The sequence below is a fragment of the Hemicordylus capensis genome, chromosome 1 (assembly GCF_027244095.1).
Source record: "Hemicordylus capensis ecotype Gifberg chromosome 1, rHemCap1.1.pri, whole genome shotgun sequence".
Taxonomy (NCBI): domain Eukaryota; kingdom Metazoa; phylum Chordata; class Lepidosauria; order Squamata; family Cordylidae; genus Hemicordylus; species Hemicordylus capensis.
Genome location: NC_069657.1, coordinates 329051252 through 329065179, shown reverse-complemented (window position 1 = coordinate 329065179; position 13928 = coordinate 329051252). Strand labels below are relative to the sequence as shown.

At 43.3% G+C, this 13928-nt stretch overlaps 2 long non-coding RNA genes across 3 annotated transcripts in view; one reads left to right on the top strand and one right to left on the bottom strand.

The window, feature by feature from the left end:
* The window catches only part of LOC128339437 (uncharacterized), a 115703-nt gene that overhangs the window by 54190 nt on the left and 47585 nt on the right, over positions 1-13928 (bottom strand). The gene's annotated exons all lie outside the window — the stretch shown is intronic.
* LOC128339398 (uncharacterized) overlaps positions 1-13928 on the top strand; it is a 110971-nt gene that overhangs the window by 96020 nt on the left and 1023 nt on the right. For both annotated transcript variants that reach the window (XR_008313027.1, XR_008313029.1), the window contains exon 3: positions 12220-12256. This is a non-coding gene — a long non-coding RNA (uncharacterized LOC128339398). The remainder of the gene's footprint in view (positions 1-12219; positions 12257-13928) is intronic.

The following is a 13928-nucleotide window of genomic DNA, read 5'->3' as shown; positions in this document are numbered from 1 at the left end:
CTATCTAGCTACGTATTGTCTTCACAGGCTGGCAGCGGCTTCTCCAAGGTTGCAGGCAAGAATCTCTCTTAGCCCTCGGCTAAGCCATGGCTCCCAGAGGACCAGCAAGAGTGCCCTAAAATCACCTGCAAACAGAAAGCTAGTGAGCTAGGCAAAACATTCAGGGAAACCCACTCACATTTCTTAAAAGAGTGTGTGGTAGCCAAAAGAGTGTGGCAGGGAGTAAGCAAGCTGTTAGAGTGGCCTGATTTGGAAAAACAGACTTGGGAAGAACTAACCTCGGGTTTGAGCGATAGAACCTCCTTTCGAGGTCCCAGAAAGAAACTTTCAAGGAAACGGGACGGAACGGGTGCCCCCATACTAGGGAATTGGAATGTTCCCCTTCTCATAATCAGGTTAGTAAACTTGTATGTCATTTATGCAATGCTCGTGCATAGGAATAGGGAGGGAAGACGCGACCAAGAGGTTCACGCAGATGAGACAGTAAATCTCTTCTGGAAAATTTTGTATGGTTATGTGCAAAAAGACAAGAGTATCTCTTCTAAACAACAATGGGACAAATTGTGGAAATGGACGTCGGACGTAACCCCCCCGATTACCTGATGTGCCTTGTAATCCCCCACCCCCGAGTTACAGTACTACCTGCATATACTTCATAACTTGTGTGTTTCCAAATTCTTGTGTGTAAATCTTTGTAGACATATCATGTACAAACAACCACTTTGTATATAATTGTGCTTTGGCAACGTACTGTATGCTTTGTTTGTTGGTTCAATAAAAAATCTTGTCCTATCAAAAAATAAATAAATAAATCTTGTCCTATCTTGGAGATGCTGCCAGGGAGGGAACTTGAAACCTTCTGCTCTTCCCAGAGCGGCTTCATCCCCTGAGGGGAATATCTTGCAGTGCTCACACATCAAGTCTCCCATTCAGGTGCAACAAGGGCAGACCCTGCTTAGCTATGGGGACAAGTCATGCTTGCTACCACAAGACTAGCTCTCCTCTCCATGGTTCAGTCTGTTAGAGGTTGTTGATTTTTACCCACAATAGGTAAAACAGCAGAGCACTAAAGAATGAGCACACACTCCAGTTACAGAGTAGGTAGCAGAGGATGGTTTGGATATTGCAGCTATTTAGAGAAAACACATGGAGATCCTTGTGTGACTAAACACTAAACATTTATTGATTAAATACACTTAGACAGGAAAGACCTATATCAAATCTAAAGGACTACACAGTGGATAGATAAGGAGAGAGAGAGATGTTTCCATCTGCTCTCTAGGAGGAAAGGAAGGATTGTGACTCAGCACAGGAAGCACTGCAGAGTCAGTTCAGGGGTCATAGAGTAGAGACAGATAGGGAGACCCTGACTCACTGTCTCTACTCCCAATGCCCCTAGTGGTCATTAGGATGATTAAAAGGTCGATGCACTGGAAGTTCATCTTCGACACAGTCTGTATACCGGAGCAACAATGCCTCTTAAAACTGTTGGATCATAGAATAAGGTTGCTTATGTGCAAGCGATGTTGTGCTGTGGTGCATTTCAAGCATAAGCTCATTTGCTGAGGAAATGTACAGTAGATAGAGAGATATTCCAAAGATAAAATTATAGCATTCCAGTATACGTTTTCTTTCCTTTCTTTTTTTAAAGGATTAATTCCAGTGTGCTAGGTTGTTACAGAAAAACCAGCAAAGCTGCCTGTTGCGGTCTGAAGACAAACTAATGTCCAACCTGATCCTGTGCATGTCTATTAGGGATGTGCTCAGAACCGGTTTGGAGGCACTTTATGGGCCTCTGAACCAGTTTGAATGACCAGCGCTTCTGCCTATTTGAAGCGGGGGGGGAGTTGATGGGCAGGTGAGGGTGCACATGCACATCATGCTCGCTCATGCGCACGTTGGGTGCATATGCGACGTGCGCACATGCCCAATGTGCACATGCGTGCTGGGGACTTCTGCTTACTTCCGGTCCGAGGAGCGGACAGGGTGGCAGGGAGGTACACTGCCAGCCCACCGGACCAGTTTGCAATGGAGTACCAGCAGGGGGAAAGCGGAGGAAGGAGTAAGTGCACCCTCCCCCACCCTTAAAGTCAACCCCCTGCCTTTGAACTTCCTCCACCCAGTTCCGTGCACATCTCCAGTATCAATTAGGAATTGTAGTAACCATCAGCACTGAAGTTCCTGTGCTCATGTCTGCCACCTGTGCATAATGGCTATAGCATGCAAGGAGAATGGGGGGGGGGGGGCAGGGGGACACTGGTGAAGGGAGAGGAGCAAAAGCCCCACAATGTGTCTGGGTTCTCAGCCTTCATTCTTTGACCCATTATAGACTGAAACTGAGGGAATTAATGCATATCACATCTGTTCTGCTCACTATAATAAGGGAGGTTCTGGATAAAAAGGACCTGTACACAGCAACACATTTCCTCCATGTGGCATGTATGCAGAACACTGCTTTGCTCTGCAGCAACAAACTACCCTTTTATTTTATTTATTTACATTTTTATATCCCACTCTTCCACCAAGAAGCCCAGAGCGGTGTACTACATACTTAAGTTTCTCCTCACAACATCCCTCTGAAGTAGGTTAGGCTGAGAGAGAAGTGACTGGCCCAGAGTCACCCAGCAAGTCTCATGGCTGAATGGGGATTTGAACTCGGGTCTCCCCGGTCCTAGTCTGGCACTCTAACCACTTGCTATTTGCCTTTTGTAGCCACTAATGCAGCTCTATTGGCTTCCCAAAACCTGGCTTCCCAAGCCAGTACTGAAGCATACAAAAAGAATCCTTTTGTTTGGTGATGTTGTCAAGAATCCCAGAAGGGGAACTTGTGAGATCAGCCTGAGGTGGCCTTGGAATGTTGAGAGCATTACAGTAACAGAATTAGATCACTTACAGTAAGAATAGAATGTTCTTTCCTGTCCTCTCTCAGTGACGGCCACAAGATTCCCTTTCCTTCCCACCTCCCCCTCCTTCCATTTCCCACCTTCTGAATTGTGCTTACACAGGTTTTTCTGAAAGTAAACCATCCTCAGGTGTTTCATCAAATTTATTTGTCTTGTGGGTGGAATCCATACACACTTGCATAGCTTAAGCTTGATGAAGAAGGAAAGGGCAAATAAACCCAAGTGCTGTGGTTAATTTGAATGTCTGTCTGTCTGCCGGGTGACAGCGCCAGGACTCGCAGTCTCAGCCACAATACCTTGACTCATCCTGGAGCCGTCTAGGAGAAGGGGCCATCGCCATCCCCTTGGGAAAGAGCTGAGCTACCTCTGCAGACACAGGGCAGACAACTGAGGGAAGACTGCTGCTAGGTCATGGCCCAGTGTCACGTTTCAGTGGGTTTCAGTCAACTCTCACACCACCATAAGTGGAGGATGTCCACTATCGATGTTTTCATAAAATGTTATGAGTGAAAGTCTTCAGCTGTTCTTAGACCTGCCTAGCAGCTGTTGGTAGTAGTGAAATAGTGGTAGTGTCTGAGCAGAAGCAAAGAGAGCCAGAGCGGTGTAGTGGTTAGAGTGTCAGACTAGGACCTGGGAGTCATATGTTAAGGATAATAATGCAACAAATTCTTACATCCTGAAACTGGAAAAAGCAATGTGAAGGAAAGTACAGTATATGTATGTCTGATATTCGGCCTGATAAAGCACAGGTGCATTGGGAGAAGCACCAGTGTAGCACCAGTGCTTCTGAAGAGTTCCTGACAAACACTGCCCCTGTGCTAATGAGTGTGAATTTCAACCCAATTCCCCAGCTCATAGGAATATAGGAAGCTGTCATATATTGAGCCAGACCATTGGTCCATCTAGCTCAGTATTGTCTTCAGAGGCTGGCAGCGTTATCAGAGTGGCTCCATCCCCTAAGGAGAATATCTTACAGTGCTCACAAGTAGTCTCCCATTCATATGCAACCAGGGTGGACCCTGCTTAGCTAAGGGGACAAGTCATGCTTGCTACCACAAGACCAGCTGCATGACCCCCACCCCCGGGACATCTTTTCAGGCGGCACAGAGCACTTCCTGTGGAAAGGAGGGTTGTCAAAATTTGCCCCCACTGTTGAGCCAGCAACATAGCTGAGTTCGTTGAACTTCTCAGAAGCACCAGGGCTTTTCCTGTTGCACTACCGTGTTTCCCCAAAAATAAGACAGTGTCTTATATTAATTTTAGCCCCCAAAAATGCACTAGGGCAATTAGCGGTACATCAGAAATTACTGCTAGGTCTTACTTTTGGGGTAGGTCTTACTTTCGGGGAAACAGGGTAGTTCTTCATTAGTCAGCATTTCAGCCAATATGTGTTACATTTGTATCTCATCCTTCTTCCAAGGCAGCATACATGGTCCCTTCCATTTTATTTTCATAATAACCCTGTAAAGTAGTGTAGGCTGAGAGAGAGAGAGAGAGAGAGAGAGAGAGAGAGAGAGAGAGAGAGAGAGAAACTTGGCCAAAGTCACCAAGTGAATTTTATAGCTGAGCAGGGTTTTGAACTAGGCTCTCCTAAGTCCTAGTCTAACACTCTAACCACTACAGTTCAGTTACCACTATTTAACTACTGATATACTATCAATACTTGCTAGACAACTCCAAATAACTGTGTGGAAGGAATATACATGGCAGGTATGGCTTCTGACAAATTTTTCCTTGTCATGGGACAGCCATGTAAAAGCACAGGAGGATACTTCTGAACAACATCACTCTCATGGTAATAACTAGAAATGTCCTTGAGTTTTCAATATTATCAGTAAAGTGTTGTTTGCCCTTTAGAAGGAGTAATATTATACTCTATTCAGATAACTGCCTTCATCTATGTCCCATATAATGCAAGTATAGTTCATCGCACTTTTAAAAATATATCCATTCTGATATATCTAATTCTGTAAATTCTCCTGGAAAATGAAGTCACTTCAATGCGAGGAACTGTTTTTGTGCTATTCTCTAGAAGATTACTACTACCTGTTATTTGTGAGTGTTCCGTTCTACACGTGCATGTGCAGACAGTGAATCCATGGATAACGGGGCATTAGGGCTATGAGAATCAGGGGTTAGGTTCCCAGACTACAAAAAATTGCCCCCCAAACCAGTAAGCAGGCCAAATAGAGTGCTCATGCTCCACTGTCCTTTAGGAATCCAGGAATGCCCCCACACCAAGAGTAAAATCTTTGCCAAAAATTGGTCCAAAATGGCAGCTGGAAATGACCTGCGATGTCATTCCAGGCCACCCCTGACCCACAGATATGTAATTTCAACCCTTTTTTTGGCCACCCCCACATATACTGAGGTTGGGTATCTATTACCCGACTGCAGATATGCGAAACCGTGGATGGTGAGTCTGCGATTAACAAGGTTCTCCTGTACTGCCACTACTGCAAATATTTCAATACACTTCAAAAAGTGCTCAAAGCAGTTTACAGATAAAGAGAGAGAGAGAATGACATGGTTTCCTGTCCCAAAAGGGCTCACAATTGAAAAGGAACTATAAGGTAGACACCAGCAACAGAGACTGGAGGGATGCTGTGCTGGGGTTGGATAGGGACAGTGGCTAGATATGAGGGAATCGCCACGTTAAAAAGGTGCCTCTTTGCTCAATTCACAGGATTCAACAAGTTGACATTTTGCTGATTGACTTTGACACCCTTAATTACAGCAGTGTTGAATGCCTTGTTGCTTTGAACCTGAGCATACGAAAACAGATATGTGTTCAATGCAATGGTGGCAGGACAAACCTTTCTAGGAGGTCACAAGGAAGGAAGGGCTGACAAAAGGAAGTACTTTTTCACAAAGTGTATAATTAATTGATGGAATTCTGTGCAATGGGGTGTGGTGATGGCTACCAGCTTTAAGCAGGGCTTAGACAAATTCATGGAGGACAGGTCTATCTGTGGCTACTAATCCTGGTGGCTGTAGAGGACCTCTGTGTTCAGAGGTGGTTTGCCTCCAGCAACTAGTCACAAAGGAGCAGCAGCAGAAGAGGGAGCTGTCTGTAGGGGAAGAATGGCAGTTCAGTCCTCAAATAGCAAGCAAAACCAGTTTGGTGAGAAAGCAGCAAAGCAAGAGGTCTTGAGACAGTTCTTTAGTGTTGAAGAAATACAAGGATTTATTTAAAGAAGAGGTTATATACAAATGCGAAAAAGCCTGCAGCTTAATTTCAGCTGTAGCTCATGGCTGAAGAGAAAGACCATTTCTTTGCTGCTGCAATGCTTAGTAGTGTCCTTACTGATGTGCATTTTACAACGGGAGCAAATGTCTCATCATAATCTTCCCCAAATATTTGCAAGAATCCCTTTGCTGTCAGTCTCACTTTGTAACACTGGACCTCTCCTTCGGCATTTTGCTTCATTTAAAAAACCCACTTGCACCCCGCGGTCTTTCTTCCCTCCGGTGGCTGTGTGAGTGTTCATGTGTTATTTATGAGCAATGATTCCATTTCTTCTATCGCAGCTTCCTTCCAGTTTTGTGCTCCAGTTGCAGGTAAGTTATTGATTTCTTTCCACATGCTTGGTTCTTGAAACCTTTCTCCCTTTACAATGTAGGAAAGTTTCTTAGGTGGAACTCCTTTATTTTGTTGTGTTAAATGCCTCACCCTTTGTTTGTCATCAGCATCCTCTTCTGCTGAATCGCTGCCAGGTGTAAAACGTGCAGTGGGTCCATATTGCCTGGATTCTTTCTCCAACTGAAAATTGGGCTCTAAGTTTGGCAGTTCACTAGTGGTTGGTTATTCATTTTCATTGACGTATGCTACATTGCATATTTTAATTGTTTCTGTGGCAAGATCGTAACAATATAACTGCATAACAACAAATGAATATTTGACAATATTTCGACAAAAGTCCCCAAAGCGGTTACACAGAGGAAACAATAATAAAGTAATAAGATGGTCCCCTGTCCCCAAAGGGCTCACACAGTCTAAAAAGAAACAAGGTAGACACCAGCAGCCGCCACTGGAGGGATGCTGTGCTGGGGCTAGATAGTGTCAGTTGCTCTTCCCCTGCTAAATATAAGAGAATCGCCACTTTCAAAGATGCCTCTTTGCTCAGTTAGCAGTTAGCTTGATAATTATCAGGCAAAACGTGTTGTTCAAAGGGAGAAAATTATAACCATTTGCATTATCAGTGTTTGAGCCATCGATGTCTAAAGTTGTCTTTAAGAAGGGACTGAATATGCATTTTGCAAGACCCAACATGTTCTCAACTGGGATTTATAGTATGACCTGTGGATTATATTGCCATGAAGATATTTTCCCCATCACAGAATTGCTTTTATGTTAATATTTGACAGATATCTGTGTAAAAATATCTTCCAACATACAACCCAAACCAAAGTTTAAAAGGCTGCTACTGTTAGACAGACCACATCATCTGGATTGCCCAAGGCTGCATGTGACAGAGCCACCTGGTACCATTCTGGGGATTTGCTGTGTTTTGAACTAAATTTTAAACTCTCCTGGTTTGTTTGTTTTTTAAAGAATGGTAGAAAAAAGAAATCATGAGGGGAAAGCCCCTGTGTGTACACATGCAACCATTGAGCAAACATTTTGGTTTCTTCTGGGTTACATTGATTATGTTTCTGAGTTTCCCCCCAATCTAAGTTAATTTTATCTAAGATATGCGAGCTCCCTCCCTCCCTCCCCCTCTCTCTCTCTGAGAAAAGCTGCAGTTACTTTCCTGATGGAGTTTCACTTAGTTCTTTTGAATGACTTCTAGGCACTGCTTTGATATGCGTTCTTCTAAAAGGTGATGAGTCATGGGCTATAACTCTGATTTTACAGTTTAATTGTGAGGCACACTGACAGAGGTAAATGATTACAGAGGTCAATCAAAATTTAGATAGATACTTACCTATTCAAGGAAGGACTTTGCTAGAAGAGACAAGTCTTACTTGACTTTCAAGTGGTTTACTATAAAACTGTATGTCTAGAATATTCATGTCACTTGCTTTACAGTAATCTCAGCTGCTTCAATTTGACTATATTTATTATGTGGTCTATGTGCTTAATTAATCTATCTAAGAGATAGTTCTGTTCTTTTACATTTTTCCATATAGGGCCAGCAGATTTAATCTACATATTACAGTGAACTGAATATTGAATGCTGACAATTCGTCTGAATATTGAATGCTGACAATCCTAGGCAACTTTTGTGAATGTCCACAAGATACTGGTTAACTTTGACAGTGCTGGATGTGCTTGCCAACAATCACACATGCATGTCTGACAAGTGAAGAAAATATCTGTTTTGGACCTTCATAGAATTCCTTTGAAATGCTTGACATCACACATAAGTGAAATATTCACCAAACGTCAGAAATTTACTGTAACAAACAGCACAGTACATATTATGTAGCTACTCAGAAATATGTGTAGATGACCCACTAAAGCAGCTGGTATTATACAGAGATTTTTTTAAAAAGCTTAAACAATCAAATGTGTGTATTTTGAAAAAGCAGGTTTTAAAATGGGATATGATGACCTATGACGAGCAAACCATTGAGGCATACCTGGTAGCTCACTGCCCTCCAGCTGCCAGTTCCTAGGAATCTACTGGCTCAGGCACATATTAGCATTCATAATAAAAGAAATTCTAAAGCAACTCAGCACTATACAGAGAGTGCAGAGGAACAAAGGCCTGTCTGAAATGCCTCTCTTGATCTGACTTCAGTTCACCTGCACATTCCGAGTCATACTAGGGATCACAGCACCGGGTCAGAAATTGCAGCAAATTGATCACTCTTCCCCAATCATCTTGTTCACCTTGTAAGGCTGAAACTTCCAGGTTAATGGTTACTATATCACAGATTCATTAATATAAAATATCATTTTGTATGCGTTTAGCTTGTCCTGGGACATAGAAAAGTTGGAGTGGGTCTCTAAACAAGTGAAACTGCACACACACACCTTTCTCACCTCCCTGTTGTCTTTAACATGCAACACCCAAGAATGGTGACTGCCCCCCCCTTCCCCCCAGTAAATCTTGATTTACTGAAAATAGGAAAGAAAGAAAATAGGAAAGGAAAGATTGTGCCATCGATTCAGTGTCGAATCCTGGAGACCATAGTAGAGCCATGTGATTTTCTTGGTAGAATACAGGAGTGGTTTACCATTGCCTTCTCCTGGGGCACAGAATGAGATAATGCCTTTCAACAGCTTCCTATATCACTGCTGCCCGATATAGGAGTTTCCCATATTCTGGGAAACACACCAGCAGGGATTCGAACAAATAGCCTCCTTCTCTCTAGGCAGGTTGCTTCCTCACTTTAGGTGGCCGCCAAGAAAATACAAGCCATGTAAATAGGGCTGCCATATGGAAAAGAGGACAGGTCTCCTGTAGCTTTAAGAGATACACAAAATAATTTTAGAAGTGCAGCTTGTCATGCAGGAACGGCACGGGGGTGGGGTGGGGAGATAAACCTTCTGAAAATTCCCTCTTCTGTGTGTCTCTTAAAACTAAAGGCGTCCTGCCCACGTTTCTACATGGCGGTCCTACATCTGAATCTAACCTGATCTCATGGATTCCTCTCATTCTCCAGCACCTGGCCTGACCCTATCCCCTCCTCTTCTGCTTGTGATTGGCTGGTTAGGTGGACAGGCCTAAGGGGACACCTCAAATGGGCGGAGGGATGCTGTCTGATTGTCCTTCTCTCTCACCCCCACAATAGAGGACTTTGTGGGGATCTCTCATGCTAGCAAGTCAGGGAGGCAGGAGGGGGAGAGCAAAGCATGAGTTGTCACCATGCCATGAAACCTTTCCTCACCGGGGGAGGGGGAGATTTGGTCTTGTGGTAGTGAGCATGTGCTAAGCAGGGTCCACCTTGGTTTGTATTTGGATGGGAGACTACATGTGACCACTCTAAGACATTTCCCTTAAGGGATGGGGCCATAGCTCAGTGGAAGAGCATCTACATGCCTGCAGGCAGAATGCCCCAGCTTCGCTCCCTGGCATCTCCAGGTAGGGCTGCGAAGGACACCTTCCTGAAACTTTGGAGAGCCACTGCTCATCAGTGTAGACAGTCCTGAGCTAGATGGACCGATGGTCTGAGGCATATAAGGGAGCTTCCTGTATTCTATGTTCCTAGGCCCAGGGACATTTGCCCCATTGTGTTCTATTGGAACTATGCCCTGACCTAATCCAGTTCACATGCTTGGGTTCCAAGTAAGGAATCACTAGTCTTTCTTTCTGTTTCCCTTGCTGGGTCCAGATTTCCTATGTTATCCTGTCCATTAACAGCAGAGCCCCAATTTGTTGCCCCTTTCTGTCAATGGATCAATACACTGTGGTGCTGTACCTAGTCCTTTCTAAAAGGAATGGAACAAAGACTGACCACTGCATGACAATTTTTTAGCCTTCTCCTTCCCATCTACACAGGAATGCACAGACCACAGGAAGCTGGAGCAGGTTTAGTTTGACAAACCTTTGCAGGTTCTTAAGTGAATTTCTGTGTTGTTTGTTTCTAAAAGCCGGCAGTGGGGGGCGGGGGATGGAATGAGGCCTGGTTACTTTCTTAATCATGAAGAAAGACTTTGATTTTACTGTGCATGAGCAAGAAAGATGTCTAAGAAGATTAGGAAAGATTTCTAAGTTTAAACATGAGCTTCATTCCCCTCTCCTGAATCTATAGATATGGGAAACGCTATGTTCTTAGAGTAGTTTATGGATTTTATGAGTCAAGAGAAAGTTGGAGCCAGTCCAGAAAATCAACTCAGACAGACCTGCAACAGCCTAACCACATTGCAGACAAAGTGTCCAGAGCCAATAGGGCATCCTTGGATTTAAGAAGCAAACAGACGCCTTGGGGAAGAAGCTACATGAGGACACCCAAAATGCTTTGAAATCTGGGGTGAGAACTCATTTTGAGAGTTTCTGTTCTCCATTATTGATCACACCAAAGAAATGTATTGGCAGTGGCACCATGTTGTCTCAGGTTTCTGGTTCTGTTTCCTGCTGTTTTGTTTTCTGTTGTTGTTGCATATACCCAAAGGTGCCGATTAAGAGCAATGAAAGAGGTGAGTTCTGGGATAATTGCTGTACACGTAGCACTGATAAAGACAGGCTGCTCCTAAAGATAAGAGGTAAGGTCAAACATTTCATTGGGACAGCTTCAATTGGCAAGACACAGAAATGGGAAGTCTGCATAAGAGGAGAGCTGGTCTTGTGCTAGTAAGCATGAATTGTCCCCTTTGCTAAGCAAGGTGTACCCTGGTTGCATTTGAATGGGAGACTACATGTGGGAGCACTGTAAAATATTCATTCCCCTTAGGGGGTGGGGCTGCTCTGGGAACAGCACCTGCATGCAGAAGGTCCCTCCCTGCCATCTCCAAGGTAGGGCTGAGAGAGACTCCTGCCTGCAACCAGTCTGTGTAGACAACACTGAGCTAGATGGACTTGGTATAAGGCAGCTTCCTATGAGACCAGCAGACATGGCACTGCCATGAAGCAAGAGGGAGTACCCTCGAGTGGCATTACAATCCAGGGCAGCAGCAGAGTGGGAGCCAAAGAGAGCTGAGCTACAGGGAGGAATTCACTTGGAAGTTTTCTGACATGCCGTTTCAATCAACAGGAGCTCACAGTGGTGCTGATGTGCAGCTCTTGCCTGTTTCCGCGACACACTTCCATCACAGAGAAAGTGCAGACTCAGTTTCTTTATTGCTGAAGTTGTACAACTCCATCTAGACAAGCCTGCTCCATAAATAAATGTTGATGCAGTCTGCATAATAAATTAAATTAAATTAAATTAAATTAAACCTGTGGATTTTATTCACTGTGGAATATTGGGGCAGAAAAATGGTGTGGCCAGATTTCATTTTGGCTGAAAGAAATTTATTGAATGGATGCATATGTGCAATGATTCAAAGTCAGCATAATATTTTTCTGATTTTTAAAAAATGCTATGAATGAAGAAGGTGTGACAGGACGGTGGGAAGAAGGAACACAATGGGGTTCTGGTCAGACCAATCACAAGAAGGCTTGTATCATTTTAATTAGGAACTAGAGGACTAAATAGTGGCAGATGATAGAATTGTGTATAGTCTGCAGCCACCTCCTCACTGGATGATCAACAGCGGATCACTGGAAAAACTAATAGTCTGAACACCCACTTCATTGGTTAACTTCATGGGATAATATTGCACTGAAATTTTCCAGGCAGCTTTTATTGTACATTTAGCAGACTTCTCTCAAGAGGTCAAAATGCAAAGTCCTTGATAGCTGATTGGTATTTTCCCTTTCCACAGACACCAAGGCCGTGTTAATACACAGTGGAAGGCAGAGGTGAGTTTTCAACAGCTAGTCATCTGAGCAAGCCAGTTTGGGAGTGCTGCACTAAAAGAGATTACAGTGTTCTCAGTGGGGTCAGACTATTAGAACTGAATGTCCCTTGCACATTTTTAGTTGACTTTAAACAATTCCCAGTCTGTTCCTTCAAGTACTTTCTATAGGAAGGGAAATGCTGACTTCAAAGAACTTTTGAAGTCCCCCCCCCCCACACTCTTTCAGTCTGCATTTTTTTCTTCTTTGTAAAATTATGCAACAAGTTTTTTGTGCAATAATGTGCTTAATCCCAATAAAAGAAACAAATGATTCACTGCCACTTAGTGCTTTAAATCTGACGTGACTGTTCTCCAAATTAAGAATTGGTAAATTCTGAAAAGCTAAATAAAAGTGTGTTTCTGAGAATAAACAGCCTTCTTAAGGCATGAAACACTGCCCTCAGTTCTTGCAGTCAACCATTTCTGAAAACACATGTGAAATTTTGCAAAGACTCATGATCGGTTGCTGTATTAAGAACCTAAAGGAAAGCTGATGGAAAGTCCATCCTTACTCATAGGAAACAGCTGCAGCTTCCGCATAACTACTGTAAATTTGATGGAAACATATTGTTTCTCCTCTCATTGTCATTCTTTTAGCATTCAAAAAAATATGAAATCCCTGAAGAAAATATGAAGGTTATACTGTCATTGATCATGAAATACCTGGCTTTGTGTGGGCACACCTGAGTCTTCCTTCTGCTGTTGCTTTAATAGCCTCTTTCCCTCCCTCCTGCCAAATTGCTAAACTGCTTTTTCAGTTCTGAAAAGACAATGTATCGAAAACCGTAGGTGTGCAAGAATAGTTTTCTGATCTTGATAGAATCTACAGAATTCCCATTCATCACTCCCCACCTTGCCTGGTATTGGAAGAGCTGTACAGCTCCAGTAACTGTGTTTCCTTCTGCAAGATCCCTACTGCACATTAAGGTCATTGAGAAAGGTCTGTCTCTGGATGCCACCAGCTCGCCTGGCAGCAAATCAGGAGCAGGTCTTCAGTGTAGTAATTCCTGGGCTGTGGAATGCACTCCCTATAGATATCCATAGCCTAACATCTTTGCCAGCCTTTAGAATAGCCCTTAAGATGCATTTTTTCAGCCTGGCTTTTAGTAATCTTCGAATGTTGTAAATTATTTTACCTCACTGTTGTTTTAATAGTTTGCTTTATTGTATTCATGGTTGTGAACTGCCTAGAGCCTTTCGAGTCAGGCGGTACATAAATTAAATAGATAGATACAACTGTAACAGGGATCACAGTAGCTGATTCCTTCAAAACCATCTTTCCTCCAACACTCCCTATGATTTTTGATCTGATCTGTTGATAAGATCAACTGATCTTCAACTGCTGTGTTTCAGCTGATCTGATATTTCACGTTTTAAAAGTCTGGGGAAACTTTTTTTCAGGTCGTGATTATGTTTCCTTTAATTGCAAGTGGTAAGGAAACAGAGGCCTAAAGGCCTTTGGACAACCCCCCCCCACTGGAAACCCTCCCCCCTCAACTGCAAGTTAAGCATAATTTCTCTACCCACACACACACATCGTGACAGACACAGTATTTTTAATATGTGGGTTCCTGAGGGCACAAACAGCAATTGAACTCACAAGAGTGTAATATGAAATAGGTATATTAATGCAA